The sequence below is a fragment of the Bos indicus x Bos taurus genome, chromosome 1 (assembly GCF_003369695.1).
Source record: "Bos indicus x Bos taurus breed Angus x Brahman F1 hybrid chromosome 1, Bos_hybrid_MaternalHap_v2.0, whole genome shotgun sequence".
NCBI lineage: Eukaryota > Metazoa > Chordata > Mammalia > Artiodactyla > Bovidae > Bos > Bos indicus x Bos taurus.
The window spans coordinates 135,849,002-135,865,676 of NC_040076.1; the positions used below are offsets into that span (position 1 = coordinate 135,849,002).

General features: G+C 41.0%; 1 protein-coding gene across 1 annotated transcript in view; it reads right to left on the minus strand.

Moving 5' to 3' along the window:
* Positions 1-13,637, minus strand: part of TMEM108 (transmembrane protein 108) — a 404,994-nt gene extending 391,357 nt beyond the window's left edge. The window contains exon 1 of the mRNA XM_027545892.1: positions 13,369-13,637. The gene's annotated coding sequence lies outside the window, so the exon portion shown is untranslated. The remainder of the gene's footprint in view (positions 1-13,368) is intronic.
* Between the last annotated feature and the right edge of the window lie 3,038 nt (positions 13,638-16,675).

Below are 16,675 nucleotides of genomic sequence, written 5' to 3' on the forward strand. Positions count from 1 at the left end.
AAAGTTTTTGCACAGCAAAGAAAGCTAAAAACAAAATGAAAAGACAGTAGTGCTTTTAAGGAAATAGATTTTGGGGTTCCTGTGCCTAGAGATTCTGATTGGAGTGAGGAGTGGAGCCTGGGCACCGATAGGTTTAAAAAGTTCCACCAGTGATTTATATCCAGCCATGCTTGAGAATACCTATACAAGCTGCTAGATTGAGGCACTCATTTTTTAACAGGGGAAATCAACTCTGCAACACAAATCACTAACAATACAAAGACTGGAAACAGAGGGAAAGCTTCCATATAATTTGTGAGAACAGATTTTTTTAAAGCCAAAAAATAATTCATGGGTAATAAATATTCCAAAAACTATTTAGTAGACTAAATTTAAAAGCCAGGTTCACAACTAGGTTTAATTCCAGTTGATTAAGTAAATATTGCCCAAAAAACCTATTACCTTTTGACAACCACTCCAAACTAATGAAATCTCTGGTGCTATCTTGACTTGTTTTGTGTCCTTCTTAACTAAAAGCAGATTTCTATTTGAGCATTATTGAGAGTTATTCTCTGAGGCTTTCCCCAAGACTTGCAACAGAATCACCTGGAGTCCTGGTGAAAACACAGATTCCCGGGTCACACCCCAAACTTCCTCTAGGCTCCCTCCTGTAACAATTCTGAAGCCAGCGCTAGTTACACTTGAAACTACGTTGTATCTGCTGTTACAGAACATCTCAAACTCTCAAGCTCTGCTATTAGTTCAGTTTGCCATGATAGCTAAATGAAGCTGAGTCCATTTTAAGGTATTCTGAAAGAGTCTCAATTCTCTTTATTGAGATTTTACCAAATTCTTATATTTTGTGACATAAAATGATTAGTGCCTGGACCTTGGAAAACTGTTGTTGCACAGAGTTTTTCTATGGGGTGATATTTGCTGTAGTGGAATATGACCTCGTTTATAACTGAATTAGTGAGGTACCCTCAGAACACTCTGCCAACAACAGCCATCTTGCTCAAAAATGACTTGATTTGCCACATTAGAAATATGGAATCCGATGTGTAAGTCTGAAATCTAACTTCCTTCTGCTCTGACACTTTTAAAAATATATTTCACAGCATTAAATGGAGGAGAAATTTTTATCACCTCATAAACTTGTAGCTTTATCCACTGGGTAAAATAAGGACAATTTTCACTGATATTTAACTAGCATTAGTAATTTAAATTTTTAACTAGAAAAAAAGCATTTATTTTATCTTGTGAATATCATCATTACAAAAAGATGCATCAAGAAACAAAAGAAATTCTTGCTGGAGGATAAAAATTGGAAAAAAAAAAAGGAACATCCAGGCTGTCATTCATTTTCTGTTTCTGTCTGCTCGCCTCACAGGTATAACCTGGCTATTCTGTCTCAGGAAATGGAAATGTTAGTATCTGATATAAATCAGGCGTTAGCTTATGCAATCCCCCTTCCCCATTTCCCCAACCCGAAATTGCTTAGTAAGAGATTTAGGTATATTTGAAAAGAAAAGAAGAAGATAAGATATAAATAGCCAAGTCTCCAAAAAATCCACCCATTGCTCCATGATAATCAGAACCTCCACAGGACTGTTTTATGATTGCTAATTATGTTTTCATCTCTCTAGCAATAAATAGCTTCTCTAAACTTCATTTATTTCATTCATGAAGACCCACTGATTACCCAAGATTCTAGTCCCTGTCTATCGTATAAATCTAGCCAGGATAACGATTTTCTGTCTGTATCTTTGTTTTAATAGCTGCTATCTTTTCTCCACTTTACAGTGTAAACGTGTGTAGATTTAGCCTAAAACACTGGACATTTTAAGATAAGTTTACATTCTTTACATTCTTTATATTATCTGTCAGTTCAGTTCAGTTTAGTCGCTCAGTCATGTCTGACTCTTTGCGACCCCGTGGACTGCAGTATGCCAGGCATCAGTCCTTCCAATGAATATTCAGGACTAATTTCCTTTAGGATTGACTGGTTTGATCTCCCTGCAGTCCAAGGGACTCTCAAGAGTCTTCTCCAACACCACAGTTCAAAAGCATCAATTCTTCAGCACTCAGCTTTCTTTTTTTTTTTTTCTTTTTTTTTAATTTTTATTTTTTTTAAATTTTATTTTATTTTTAAACTTTACATAATTGTATTAGTTTTGCCAAATATCAAAATGAATCCGCCACAGGTATACATGTGTTCCCCATCCTGAACCCTCCTCCCTCCTCCCTCCCCATACCATCCCTCTGGGTCGTCCCAGTGCACTAGCCCCAAGCATCCAGTATAGTGCATCGAACCTGGACTGGCATTCTCATTTCATATATGATATTATACATGTTTCAATGCCATTCTCCCAAATCATTCCACCCTCTCCCTCTCCCACAGAGTCCAAAAGACTGTTCTATACATCAGTGTCTCTTTTGCTGTCTCGTACACAGGGTTATTGTTACCATCTTTCTAAATTCCATATATATGTGTTATTATACTGTATTGGTGTTTTTCCTTCTGGCTTACTTCACTCTGTATAATAGGTTCCAGTTTCATCCACCTCATTAGAACTGATTCAAATGTATTCTTTTTAATGGCTGAGTAATACTCCATTGTGTATATGTACCATAGCTTTCTTATCCATTCATCTGCTGATGGACATCTAGGTTGCTTCCAAGTCCTGGCTATTATAAACAGTGCTGCGATGAACATTGGGGTACACGTGTCTCTTTCCCTTCTGGTTTCCTCAGTGTGTATGCCCAGCAGTGGGATTGCTGGATCATATAGTCCAACTCTCACAACCATACATGACTAGTGGAAAAAGCATAGCTTTGACTAGATGAACCTTTCTTGGCAAAGTAATATCTCTGCTTTTTAATGTGCTGTCTAGGTTGGTCATAGCTTTTCTTCCAAGGAGCAAGTGTCTTTTAATTTCATGGCTGCAGTCACCATCTGCAGTGATTTTGGAACCCAAAAAATAAAGTCTGTCACTGTTCCCATTGTTTCCCCTTCTATTTGCCATGAAGTGATGGGACCAGATACCATGATCTTCGTTTTCTGAATGTTGAGCTTTAAGTCAGCTTTTTCACTCTCCTCTTTCACTTTTATCAAGAGGCTCTTTAATTCTTCTTTGCTTTCTGCCATAAGGGTGGTGTCATCTGTGTATCTGAGATTATTGATATTTCTCCCATCAATCTTGATTGGGCTTCCCTGGTGGCTCAGAGGTTAAAGCGTCTGCCTGGAATGCAGAAGACCTGGGTTTGATCCCTGGGTCAGGAAGATCCCCAGGAGAAGGAAATGGAAACTCACTCTAGTACTCTTGCCTGGAGAATTCCATGGAGGGAAGAGCCTGGTAGGCTACAGTCCATGGAGTTGCAAAGAGTAGGACACGACTGAGCAACTTTCCTTTCACTTTCTAATCTTGAGTCCAGCTTGTGATTCATCCAGCCTGGCATTTTGTATACTGTACTCTGCATATAAGTTAAATAAGCAGGGTGACAAATATATTATCTATAATATTATCTATAAAGATTTATAAGTATTCCTTTTAATGTTCTATATAGTATTTCATACTTAAAATGTGATATGCCCATCTATACCTCCCCACCTTAAGAAATAAAACATTATTAATACAGACGCCATGGACCCCTTCCAACAAGTTAATTCTTTAGATGGAGATACCACACTTAGCAAGCTTAGGCACAAAGGAGAGAGAATGATTTATGGAGAAAAACACCGTATGTATGCATATAATAGAAAACACAAGCATAATTTTTACTAAATAAAATGTTTAGAAGTTCCAAACTGATAAAAGAATAACAGGGCTGGAAATCCCATGTGTTCAACTTCTGTGATTCCATTCCATGTGGTTCAACTCCTATCCCACAAAGAGTCAGACATGACTGGGCAACTGAACAACAACAGCAACAACTCCTATGCAGGTAACTTTTAGAAGACTACATAAGTATTGTGCAACAGAAATAAGGGAAGGAATCAAGTCTCATTCATTCAACAAAAATACTATGTGAAACCTGGCTTTTAACTCATTTTAAGTTAAATTTAAGGCATCACAATTCAAAATAAAAAGTTTTATGTTACAAGTGAGGCATGTTCACTGTAAGAAAGAAGGAACACCAATTCTTGATGAGATCAGAGAAAACTTTCTGCAAGAAGCAATTCCTGAACTGAATTTCAGAGCACCAGTAAAAGCCAGCAGAGGGTGAGCATAAAGGTGTTTAATTTGACTGGCTGTGAAAGGAGAAGGAAGGTGACTGAAAGATGGGGAAAAGATCAGAATGCAAGGATGGCAAATGACCTTCCTCTCTTTTCTAGTCAGTCATGGGATTCAACTCTATCCTTGTGAGAAGAATCAAGACCAAATCCCAGTTCCTCCACTTACCAGCTGTAGAAACCTGTAGAGTTTATCTCTTGGAAGGTACTGAATAAATGATTGCACAGTGTTCTCATCTGTAAAATGGAAATACAATGGCAATACAACTACTTGCCTCTTACAGCTATTAATAGCTAATTAAACAATATAAAGTGTTTAAGCAGACTTTCTCAATGGTTCAGCAGGTAAAGAACCTGCCAAGAGGGAGGCACAGTAGACACGGGTTCGACCCCTGAGTCAGGAAGATCCCTTGAAGGAGGAAATGGAAACCCACTCGGGTATTCTTGCCTGAAAAATCCCATGGACAGAGGAGACTGGTGGGCTACAGCTCATGGGGTCACACAGACTAGGCCATAACTGAGCAACTAAACAAGCAAGCTTTCAAAGTGTTTAAAGAATGTTTGTCATGTAAGAAATGCTAAATAAATGTTAGCCATTATTAACAGTATTCTTCTAAACATGGATAAAATTCTTAAAGGAATACCAGACCACTTTATCTGTCTCCTGAGAAACCTATATGCAGGTCAAGATGCAACAGTTAGAACCAGACATGGAACAGTGAACTGGTTCAAAATTGGAAAAGGAGTATTTCAAGACTATATGTTGTCACCCTTTTTATTTAACTTGTATGCATAGTTCATCATGGAAAATGCTGGGCTGGATGAATCACAAACTGGAATCAATTGCTGGGAGAAATGTCAACCTCAGATATTCAGGTGACACCACACTTATGGCAGAAAGTGAAGAGGAACTCAAGAGCCTCTTGATTTAGACGAAAGAGGAGAGTGACAAAGCTGTCTTAAAACTCAACATTCAAAAAATTAAGATCATGACATCTGATTCCATCACTTCATGGCAAATAGATAGGGAAAAAGTGGAAATAGTGGCAGATATTATTTTCTTGGGCTCCAAAATCATTGTGGATGGTGACTGCAGCCATGAAATTAATAGATGATTGCTCCTTGGAAAAAAAGCTATGACATATCTAGACAGTGTATTAAAAAGCAGAAACATCACTTTGCCGACAAAGGTCCTTATAGTCAAAGCTGTGATTTTTCCAGTAGTCGTGTACAGTTGAGAGTTGGATCATAAAGAAGTCTGAACACTGAAGAATTGATGCTTTTGAATTGTGGTGCTGTAAAAGACTCCTGAGAGTCCCTTGAAAAACAAGGAGATCAAACCAGTCAATCCTAAAGGAAATCAACCCTGACTATTCATTGGAAGGACTGACGCTGAAGCTCCAATACCTGATGCAAAGTGCCAACTCATTGGAAAAGACCCTGATGCTGGGAAAGATTGACAGCAAGAGGAGAATGGAATGATGACAGAGAATGAGATGGTTGGACAGCATCATCAATGGACATAAGTTTGAGCAAACTCTTGGAGACAGTGAAGGACAGGGAAGCCTGGTGTGCTACAGTCCATGGGGTCACAGAGTCAGACAGAACTGAGTGGCTGAACAAAAACAATGGTACTTCAGCCAATCAGAATTGGCACCTGGGGGAACCTTTCATCTCTCTCTGGTACCTGACACAACTCCGATTTCGAGCTCTGCATCCTTGTGCCACTCACCTATACTGATTCTTAATTACATTTAAGCAAGTTTTCTGTGATTTAAAAGACCCTCTCAGTCCCCAACACCAAGTCACACACACAAAAAACTAGCTGCTGGCACACATAAAATATTTTCTTGATGATTTAGAGATTGTTTTCATTGATTTTTTCTTTGTAACTTTAAATAAAACACATCATACTCTAAGTAGTTTGGACTTTTGTCCCTCTGATGGATCACTTCTTACTCACACTCAAGTATATGACATTTTTATGACTTTATCTCCCAAGTTGCTGAACTATATGTCTACCACCTTTCCATTCCTAGGCAGAAGAGCTTAGCATCCTTTATGAAGATGTAATATTGGCATATGTGGTTTCCACCAAACAATTCTTAAAAATTCTCAAGACCAAATCCTGAGCCAGGGATGCTCTTCATGCATGCATTCATTCCCACTTAGAAACACCTCTGAGGTTCTCAACAACTGGATGCTAAGGACATAACACCAAGCAAGCAGGCATGGTTTCCACCAGAGAAAAACTTGCTATCCTCTGCCCATCTTTCAAGCCCTACCCTCTAGGCTGAGAAACTTTGTTAGCCCTAGAATGGAGACTGTTGGTGCCCCAAGATACCCCTGGATCCCTTTCACTAGCTCTGTGTTCCCACTCCCATCCCCAGCCTCCACTCCCTCTGTAATAATCTTCAGAGATTATTTTGAAACTGGAGCCATCTCACTTATATAAAATCCAAAATGCCTGAGAGTGACACCACCCTGTTGGGAAGCCCATAGTCAATGACTAACAACTCCTTTGCTTTAAAATGTGACAAACTCTGCAGTGTAATTTACAGTACAGTATTCCCCATAGATCGGGCTGAGTCTGTTGCTTGAAATCCCACCCTTGCTTGGCTCTTATTAGTTCTTCCTTATGGATATTTCCTTTATAAATCACTAACACCTGAGTGCCTGGTTCAGGCTCTGCTTCTGGAAGGACTCAACCTATAGCCACCTGTCTGCTTATTGTTAAGCTATAGCATTTATCACACTATTTTACTTAGTGTGAGTCAAGTGATATAATCTATATTGCCAGTTGCAAGAGGATGGAAACCATGATTCATTCATCTTTGAAACCCCCGGGTCATCACACACAGTTGGAGCTCAGTAAATTTCTGGTGAACTAACTCAAGTTGAAATGCCTCTGGCATGTCTCACCACCCCATCTCCACCCTTCACCAGCCATTTCTCTGATCTTATCCCTACCTTTCTGTCTCTTGATAACTCATCTCCAGCCACACTGGCCTTCTTAATTGTTCCGCAAATATATGAAATCCACTCTTGTCTCTGATTGGAATACTTGGCCACGACCCCCTACCCCTCACCCTCACCTTGCCTCTGCAGGGCCCACCTCCCTCACTAAATTCAGGTCTCTGCTCAAGAGACTTCTTGTCAGAGAGGCCTTCCCTGGTCAGATGATCCAAAGCACCCACTCCCTACCACAACTGTGACTCTCTAATGCCGACTTTCTCTACCAGCATTCCATGAAGGTATTAAGTCCCATAGAAAATGAATTCAGTGACTGTTTTCTCCCATCTCCCAAGGATGGTACCAGCTGGTATCATTCTACTTGCATAGGGGAGAAGTTAATTCATCGTATTTAAAGGGTACCTTTGGGCACCAGAGCTTAATCCTCTTGTGGAAGTGGTAGAAAAGGGCTGTTCTAAACTAGTGCCCTACACACACACACACACACACACACACATTTTCTTTTTAGCTCTTATCAACAGCTGACAAATTATTTCTTTGTCTCCCTACCTTACCCCTCACTAGAATATAAGGACATGGATTTTGATTCAGTCTCTGTTTATCACAATTGCCTAGAACTGGTATATAACAGACACACAAAAAGCATTATTTGAATAAACTTCACAGGATGTGTGCATGCCTGTGTGCTATCACTTCAGTCGTATCCAATTCTTTGCAAACCTATAGACTATAGCCCACCAGGCTCCTCTGTCCAAAGGATTCTCCAGGCAAGACTACTGGAATGAGTTGCCATGCCCTATTCCATGGAATCTTCCCCATCCAGAGATTGAACCTGCATCTCCTGTGGCTACTGCATTGCAGGCAGATTCCTTACTGCTGAGCCACCAGGGAAGCCCAGTTTCACAGGATAGATTTGTGTTATAACTTTTCATATGAAAACTTTCCACAGTAAAAGGATTTCATGTTTAAACTTCCCCATGTTGAAAAAATGTATTTTATAGATTACTCAAGTGAAATGAGAATATACAGAAGAACTGTACAAAAAAAGGTCTTAATGACTCACATAACCATGATGGTGTGATTGCTTACCTAGAGCCAGACATCCTGGGCTGTGAAGCCAAGTGAACCATAAGAAGCATTACTACAAACAAAGCTAGTGGAGGTGGTGGAATTTCAGCTGAGCTATTTCAAATCCTGAAAGATGATGCTGTTAAAGTGCTGCACTTAGTGTGCCAGCAAATTTGGAAAACTTAGCAGTGGCCACAGGACTGGAAAAGGTCAGTTTTCATTCCAGTCCCAAAGAAGGGCAATGCCAAAGAATGCTCAAACTACTACACAATTGATCTTATTTCACATGCTAGTAAACTAATGCTCAAAATCCTTCAAGCCAGGCTTCAACAGTACATGAACCAAGGACATCCAGATGTACAAGCTGAATTTAGAAAAGGCAGAGGAACCAGAGATCAAATTGCCAATATCCATTGGATCATAGGAAAAGCAAGGAAATTCCAGAAAAACATCTACTTCTATTTTATTGACTGCACTAAAGCCTTTGACTGTGTGAATCACAACAAACTGTGGAAAATTCTTTGAGAGATGGGAATACCCAATCATGTTACCTGCCTCCTAAGAAACCTGTATGCAGCTCAAGAAGCAACAGTTAGAACCAGACATGGAACAACAAACCAGTTCCAAAGGAGTACTTCAAGGCTGTATATTGCCTATTAAACTTATTTAACTTATATGCAGAGTAAATAATGCAAAATCCTGAGCTTGATGAATCATGAGCTAGAATCAAGATTGCCAGGAGAAATATCAATAACCTCAGATATGCAGCTGATACCACCCTCATGACAGAAAATGAAGAGGGACGAAAGAGCCTCTTGATGACGGTGAAAGAGCAGAGTGAAAAAACTGGCTTAAAACTCAACATTCAAAAAGATATAAAGAACAGAGTTTTGGACTCTGTGGGAGAAGGCAAGGATGGGATGATTTGAGAGAATAGCATTGAAACATGTATATTATCATATGTAAAATAGATCACCAGTCCAAGTTTGATGCACCAGTACAAGCCAGTGCACTTGGACAACCCGGAGGGATGGGATGGGGAAGAAGGTGGGAGAGGGGTTTGGGATGGGGGACACATGTACACCTATGGCTGATTCATGTCAATGTATGGCAAAAAAACACAATATTGTAAAGTAATTAGCCTCCAATTAAAATTAATTAATTAAAAAAACTTGGATTGTTGCATCTGGTCCCATCACTTCCTGGTAAATGGGGAAAAATGGAAACAGTGAGAAACTTTATTTTCTTGGGCTCCAAAATCACTGCAGATGGTGACTGCAGCCATAAAATTAAAAGATGCTTGCTCCTTGGAAGAAAAGCTATGACAAACCTAGACAGCATATTAAAAAGCAGAGACGTTACTTTGCCAGCAAAGGTCCTTAGAGTCAAACCTATGGTTTTTTCAGTACAGATGTGAGAGTTGGACTACAAAGAAGGCTGAGCACTGAAGAATTAATGCTTTTGAACTGTGGTGCTCTTGAGAGTCCCTTGGACAGCAAGGAGATCAAACCAGTCAATCCTAAAGGAAATCAATCCTAAATATTCATTGGAGGGACTGATACTGAAGCTGAAGCTCCAATACTTTCACTATCTGATGTGAAGTGCCAACTCATTGGAAAAGACTCTGATGCTGGAAAAGATTGACATGAGGAGAATAGTATACAGAGGATGAGATGGTTGGATGGCATCATCGATCAATGGACTTGAGTTTGAGCAAACTCTGGGAGACAGTGAGGGCCAGGGAAGCCTGGAGTGCTGCAGCCCACAGGATCACAGAGTTGGACATGACTAAGTCAACTGAAGAACAGCAACAGGTGAAATGTTGAGAAGTTAAATGAGGAAGCCGAAGAATTTATCTAAATAATAATAATGGGAGGCTTTAATCATCCAAACACAAAGTAATGAAAGTCACTCAGTCATGTCCAATTCTCCAGTCCATGGAATTCTCCAGGCCAGGATACTAGAGTGGGTAGCTGGTTCCTTCTCCAGGGAATCTCCCAACCCAGGCATTGAACCCAGGTCTCCGACATTGCAGGTGGATTCTTTACCAGCTGAGCCACTAGGGAAGCCCAAGAATGCTGAGTGGATAGCCTATCTCTTCTCCAGTGGATCTTCCCAACCCAGGAATCAAACTAGGGTCTCCTGAATTGCAGACAGATTCTTTACCAGCTGAGTTATCAAAACACAAAGTAACCAACTGCTCAATCAGAATGGGAGATGGGGGTGAGGGTAGAAGGCTGGATGTTAATAAATTGAGGACCGCTTTCTAAATGCCACAAGGAAGGGAAATGGAGAGAACTTTCATCCTAAACAGGATCAGAAATGGACCCTAGAGATTGCTGTGGGTGAGACACTTGGCAAAAATTAATAACATAATTAAATTTCACATCCTCATGGGACAGGTGAAAACCAAGAATCCCATTCCATACACTCTAGATTTTTTTTTTAAAGGGAAATGTGATAAATGCAGGCCCCATTTAGGAGACAGTTGAAAGGAAGGACTTTAAAAAGTCAATAACCCACAAGAAAGACTATACTCTTTTGTTGCTGTTTGCTTTTCATGAAAAGCATTTAACCAAGGAACCAAAATAAGAATTAGAGGTAAGAGCTAAAAAGAGAACTTCTAGTTCCATATAAATTATCAGAGATAAAATAGGGCACTTCCCCTAAATTGGTAAGGGCATTAGTGTAAAGTAAATAAAGAAACCAATCAATTATAAATTAGAATAATAACTACAACAAAAACACTTTGACGAGCACCTTACAAATGTCTCTGAAACCAATAAAAGGAGCTTATTTTAACATGTCAAGGGAGGAAGTCACTCAAGAATAAGTGGAATCCTTTGATCTTGGTGAGATAAAGGATTTGTTCAAGAATGGAATGGAGCATTATTTCATAGGCTGAATTATTTGCTGCAAATTAAGATACTGAAAGAGTAATATAGTGACTTCCTTCACTAGACTATCCACAAAGACAGGCAAGTTAGAATTATTCGACTGTAACAGTGACCATGTAAACAAAACACTGCACGAAGTTGAACAAAATCAATGTGCACAAACCATAAGGACTGAGAGAGAATCTGCTCACTGAAAGCGCTGACTTGTATAACTGAAGGGGTGAAATATGTAACTGTTACCCATTCTTACAAAAAAACTCAGAAGAGACCTGAGAAAAGATAATCCCAAACAAAATTTACTTTGGCTTAAATATTCAAATACTTTGAACCTCAATTATAGTCTCCTGACTTTGCCTGACTTAAAATAACTTAATGAAATGGCTATTTGATTAAAGCTGATAAGAATTATATATAACCCTGTCCTTTCTGTTGTTTCTTATCTCTTTTGACATCAACTGTGCTGTGCTGTGCTTAGTCGCTCAGTCGTGTCTGACTCTTTGCAACCCGGTGAATTGTAACCCGCCAGGAACCTCTGTCCATGGGGATTCTCCAGGCAAGAATACTGGACTGGGTTGCCATGTCCTCCTCCGGGGATCTTCCCAACCCAGGGATTGAACCCAGGTCTCCCGTATTGCATACACTGACATTAACTACCACTTGTGACTTTCTTGGCCAATTACACCTAAAGTTACAACTTTAAAACAAACTGAAAACCTGGCATATAATAAACATTCAGTAAGTGTTACCTGCTTTAAAATGAAATTTTTTTCAGTAGATAAATGAAAATATAAACATAAAAATAAAATAAGTTAAGACTTGTTTGTTTCTCCCTCTCTCCTGCCTTTATTTGCCTTTTTTTTTTTTAATACTGAGATTTCCCTGGAATTCCATCAGCCATCTCCTGCTCCATCAGCAACAGTCCTCTGACAAAAGTTACTACTAATAAAGGGTCCCCAAACGTGACCCTCATATATTCCTATAACTATTTTTGCTAAAGAGCTTATATGGCTCAAACTTCTGAGATCTCAAACCATTAGGGTTGCTATTCAGGTCTTCTGTTTTCAAAGACTTTTTTCTTTTTTTAAACAGATTCATTTCCTCTTGGCTAGAGCCCTCCCTGCAGTGTGACGATTACCTTCCTAAGGTTAGAAACCATTTCAAAGAGGAATCTGGACCCAGTCCTGTGCTTCTGCCAAGGATTTTGATATCCATAGTCCTAAATCTCTCTTCTCTGTCACATATCATTTTAACACACATTTTCTATTAAAACCTCAAGCTGGGACTAATGCTTTCCACCTCAGAGAGATCATTTGAAATGAGCTGCAGAAAAGTGCTTTACTAATCTCCTTCAATTTGCTCCTATGCTATGCTTCTGCTCTAGGTAATGGCCATTACCAAGACTCCCCTCTCCTATCTAAATTCAGAGCCTCTTCTCTGAGCCCCCACAGCTACTTGGCACATCCGCTAATATGGCTTCAATCAAAATGTATCAAACTTGGCCATTCAGTATCTCATGACCCCTACTAGACTAAGTTCTGTGAGGGCAACTTATTTCTATCTTGTCCTTCATTGGACAAGACAATTGCCCTTAGAACAATGCCTGAAATAGAATAAGTACTCAATAATCATTTATTATTATTTCAAGAGAGTTATTTATTATTATAGAAAGAGAGTTCCAGAAAAACATCTATTTCTGCTTTATTGACTATGTCAAAGCTTTTGACTATGTGGATCACAATAAACTGTGGAAAATTCTTCAAAAGATGGGAATACCAGACCACCTGACCTGCCTTTTGAGAAACCTATATGCAGGTCAGGAAGCAACAGTTAGAACTGGACATGGGGCCTCCCTCCTGGCTGGGTCCGCCGCGCAGGCCCAGAGCGAGAGGCCGCGTCGGGGGGAAGGCGGCGCCCAGCCAGTGGGGCCCGCGGCGGGATATTCCTGGGCGGCGAAGGCGGTATGGAGTGTGTATGGGGGAAGGGACGTCACGCTCCTGACTTTCTGCTTCCCGTCTTCCTTTCTTCCCGGCTGGAGCCGTGGCGTGCTCCCCCGGGGTGGGTGAGGAAGAGCCGGGTGCGGGGATCGTGGGCCTTCTAGGGGCAGAGGGTCCCGACGGGGAGGGAGGCCTCTGACCCGGACCCTGCTCCCTCCCATTCTTAGAGGACGGCTCCGCTCTCTGGGGCCTCTGAGACCCCGCGCCCCCGGCCCGCTCTCACCTGCTTTTTTTGGGGCTGGGGCGGGCTGCCGCCAGGCTTCACGAGGTGGCCTAGGCCGATCAGTCTGGCACGGCTCCTCCGGTTTGTCTTATTTCTCTCGTTCTCCCTTTCCTTTCCCTACTTGGGTCTTGAGATGACTTTGTGACTCTTTTGCCAGGCGCTTCTCTGGTGTGGAGAGTGAGTCCACCGCTTTCACAGTCATGCCGATGAGTGGCTCCCCTGGCTCCAGGGGGTTCCCTGGTTTCTCATTTCACCCGAGGCTGCATCTGCCAGGGATTAAGACTGGAAAGATGAGAGAGAGAGAGGGGTGTGTGTGTGTGTCTGCGCGTGTGCGTAACTCCTGTGTGTTACCTACAAAATAGACGACAAAGGCATACAGAATACCAACTTGTTCGTTTAATTATGGGCTCATGGAAGGCTTTCTTCAAGCTTGAGAACAAGCTTGCGGACAGAAGGGAAATACTGCTTTACGTGGTGGACAGTAAATGAACTTTGCCACCCTAAGAGATTGATGGAATTTATAAAGAGGTTAATAAGACAGCATATGATGGAGTCTCTTTGGGTTACTGGGGGAAAGCTGGAAGTTAGCAGATACTTGTGGGGTTGCTGGACAGAAAATGGGCACTGCCTATTTGGTTGTGGTTGGTTAGTGTGTCTTCTCTCTGCTGGGTTTTTCAAGGGCTCATTAGTAGCTTGTGGAAGGCACTGGTAAGGTTTACATGAAGTTCAAACTGAATTCCCATTCCAGCTGTGCCATTGGTTAGTTGGAAATCAATTTAGTGGAGAAAAAATGAGAAAAAAAAAAAAAAAGAACTGGACATGGAACAACAGACTGGTTCCAAATAGGAAAAGGAGTACGTCAAGGCTGTATATTGTCACCCTGCTTATTTAACTTATATGCAGAATACATCATGAGAAACGCTGGGCTGGAAGAAGCACAAGCTGGAATCAAGATTTCCAGGAGAAATATCAATAACCTCAGATATGCAGATGACACCACCCTTATGGCAGAAAGTGAAAAGGAACTAAAAAGCCTCTTGATGAAAGTGAAAGAGGAGAGTGAAAAAGTTGGCTTAAAGCTCAACATTCAGAAAATGAAGATCATGGCATCTGGTCCCATCACTTCATGGAAATAGATGGGGAAACAGTGGAAACAGTGTCAGACTTTATTTTGGGGGGCTCCAAAATTGCTGCAGATGGTGACTGCAGCCATGAACTTAAAAGACAGTTACTCCTTGGAAGGAAAGTTATGACCAACCTAGACAGCATATTCAAAAGCAGAGACATTACTTTGCCAACAAAGGTTCGTCTAGTCAAGGCTATGGTTTTTCCTGTGATCATGTATGGATGTGAGAGTTGGACTGTGAAGAAAGCTGAGCACGAAGAATTGATGCTTTTGAACTGTGGTGTTGGAGAAGACTCTTGAGAGTCCCTTGGACTGCAAGGAGATCCAACCAGTCCATTCTGAAGGAGATCAGCCCTGGGATTTCTTTGGAGAGAATGATGCTGAAGCTGAAACTCCAGTACTTTGGCCATCTCATGTGAAGGGTTGACTCATTGGAAAAGACTCTGATGCTGGGAAGGATTGAGGGCAGGAGGAGAAGGGGACGACAGAAGATGAGATGGCTGGATGGCATCACTGACTTGATGGACATGAGTCTGAGTGAACTCCGGGAGTTGGTGATGGACAGGGAGGCCTGGCGTGCTGCAATTCATGGGGTCGCAAAGAGTCAGACACGACTGAGCGACTGAACTGAACTGAATCATTTATGAAGTGAATGGAAGCTCTCAATCTTAGAATTCTCCCTCTACTTCTGTGAGCATCTCTGACGATTTTACTCTAAACTGGGCAATTGCCATTACCTATTAGCAGGGTTTATTATTACCGTTCATTTATGTTTCATTTCCTTTCCAGGTTTTGTATTCTCTCTGCTAATAAGAGTGTGTATAAACATTTAAGTTCCTCTCAGGTTAAACACTTTTCTCCATTCTTGAATTTCTTCCTTTCCCCTTGCTAATTATAGTAAGATCGTCAAATCTAGATAGTATTACTTCAATTATGATGCATGGGCACCTCATACACATTTCCAGTGATTGCTTCAATAGCCATAAATCCTAACAAACAAACAAAAAATTACAAAACAATACTTTTGATATTCCACTCCTTTCAGTTCAGTTCAGTCGCTCAGTTGTATCTGACTCTTTGCGAACCCATGGACTGCAGCACGCCAGGCCTCCCTGTCCATCACCAACTCCCAGAGTTTACTCAAACTCATGTCCATTGAGTAATTGATGCCATCCAACCATCTCATCCTCTGTTGTCCCCTTCTTCTCCCACCTTCAGTCTTTCCCAGCATCAGGGTCTTTTCAAATGAGTCAGCTCCTCGAATCAGGTGGCCAAAGTATTGGAGTTTCAGCTTCAACATCAGTCCTTGCAATGAATATTCAGGACTGATTTCCTTTAGGATGGACTGGCTGGATCTCCTTGCAGTCCAAGGGACTCTCAAGAGTCTTCTCCAACACCATAGTTCAAAAGCATCAATTCTTCGACACTCAGCCTTCTTCACAGTCCAACTCTCACATCCATACATGACTACTGGAAAAACCATAGCCTTGATTAGATGAAACTTTGTCAGCAAAGTATTGTCTCTGCTTTTTAATATGCTGTCCAGTTTGGTCAAAGCTTTTCTCCCAAGGAATAAGCATCTTTTAATTTCATGGCTGCTGTCACCATCTGCAGTGATTTTGCTGCTAAGCTGCTGCTAAGTCGCTTCAGTCGTATCTGACTCTGTGCGACCCCGTGGACTGCAGCCTACCAGGCTTCTCCATCCATGGGATTCTCCAGGCAAGAACACTGGAGTGGGTTGCCAAAATTCTGCCACTGTTTCCACTGTTTGTCCATCTATTTGCCATGAAGTGATGGGACTGGATGCCATGATCTTTGTTTTCTGAATTTTGAGCTTTAAGCCAACTTTTTCACTCTCCTCTTTTACTTTCATCAAGAGGCTCTTTGGTTGTTCTTCATTTTCTACCACTCCTTTACATTCCAGTTTTTCTCAGAAACTTCCTTTCTTATTAATTTCTCTGTCACTATGTCATAGTCACTTACAGAACACTATGCCAGTGGGTCTCCAACTAGAGTGTGCATTAAAATCACTTAGAAGGCTTGTAATCAATACAAGACAACAAAATTCTTGGATCTTACCCCAAGAGTATCTGATTCAGTAAGTTTGCTGTGAATGCTGGGAATGTACATTTTAAACAGGGTCGAGGAGGATGCTGATGCTTTTGCCTAAGGACCACAATT